This window comes from Nestor notabilis, unplaced genomic scaffold, assembly GCF_000696875.1.
Source record: "Nestor notabilis isolate BGI_N333 unplaced genomic scaffold, ASM69687v1 scaffold24334, whole genome shotgun sequence".
Taxonomy (NCBI): Eukaryota; Metazoa; Chordata; class Aves; order Psittaciformes; family Psittacidae; genus Nestor; species Nestor notabilis.
Genome location: NW_009924652.1, coordinates 19,115 through 19,944, shown reverse-complemented (window position 1 = coordinate 19,944; position 830 = coordinate 19,115).

Below are 830 nucleotides of genomic sequence, written 5' to 3'. Positions count from 1 at the left end.
TAGGACACACACTCTTCCAGCACTTCATGGTAAATATGTCTCCCTTACAGGGTTTATTAGTGGCTTCAGGACCTTGGTCTGTTTTGCAGGGATGTAGGGTCTGGATTTCACCAGGAAAAAGCCTATCAGTAGATGGGACTTTTCACAAGAAATCCAGTCTTGGATAAGAGCCCAGAACTAAGACCCTCTTTGAGGAGCATTCACTTTTAATCTCAGTGGTCATGAAAATAATTGCTCTTCAAGACAGAGCAAGGAGGTCTCTCAGGCCACTGCTACTTCTGTGACAGTGGGAAGGTGATGTCAAAGTCTGAGCTGAAAGGCCACTAAGGCAAGAAGTGACTTGAACTCATCTAAATTACATTGCTCCTGACTGGCTATACAGATTAGTAACCAATGCTGGGACCAGGGAGGGAAGGTGGAACAAGCCAGGGGCAATATTTTGTTCCTTGCACACAGGCCCATCCTTACTCATCCCAAAACAGCACTGGGCAAGGCTAGATAATCCACTTGGTGCCCTCACAACTGGGGGAATAATCCTGTGTGGGTTGAAGTATCCCTTCTTGAACTGCTTGTCATTGCTGCTTACCCACATCCTATTAAGACCCTAACTCTTCTGCTGCCTTTTCCAGGAGAGCCCTGAGACCTGGTACACAAAAATGGATCCACTCCAGGCAGAACTACTGGCCTCCAGTGTCATAGATACCTCTTAGAGCCATGGCAAGGGTACAGTTCACAGAAGGTGTGTGCACAGCTGCTGAGGGCATAGTTACTTGAATGACACCCTTTAAGTTTCATGGGGAGAAGGTAGCTTAGGGAGCAGATGGGGGGGG